This window comes from Poeciliopsis prolifica, unplaced genomic scaffold (genome assembly GCF_027474105.1).
Source record: "Poeciliopsis prolifica strain line A6 unplaced genomic scaffold, Auburn_PproV2 SCAFFOLD120, whole genome shotgun sequence".
Taxonomy (NCBI): domain Eukaryota; kingdom Metazoa; phylum Chordata; class Actinopteri; order Cyprinodontiformes; family Poeciliidae; genus Poeciliopsis; species Poeciliopsis prolifica.
The window spans coordinates 84,870-85,227 of NW_026562495.1; the positions used below are offsets into that span (position 1 = coordinate 84,870).

The 358-nt window shown below is 38.3% G+C and overlaps 1 protein-coding gene across 2 annotated transcripts in view; it reads left to right on the top strand.

Moving 5' to 3' along the window:
• Positions 1-358, top strand: part of dtx4a (deltex 4, E3 ubiquitin ligase a) — a 14,813-nt gene that overhangs the window by 10,146 nt on the left and 4,309 nt on the right. The window lies entirely within an intron of this gene.

The following is a 358-nucleotide window of genomic DNA, read 5'->3' on the forward strand; positions in this document are numbered from 1 at the left end:
CCCCACAGCCATCAGAGCCATTACTCCCTGCCGCCCCATCCCACACATATCATAACCTCGCAGTCACACATACACATCCCCCACCCCCACACAGCCATATTGTTCTGCACTTTGCACTTGTCACATCATCTGCACTTTGCCATAATTGGACCTGCTGCTTCTTCTTTAGTGTGGTTGGAGTACCTTTTAGTTCATTTTAGTTGTATATATTGTTATTATTGTGTGTTTATTTTATTTATTGTATATATTTGACTTTTTGCATGGGAGTTGCAATGGAAATTTTGTTGAATCCTGTTCAATGACAATAAATGCTATCTATCTATCTATCTATCTATCTATCTATCTATCTATCTATCTA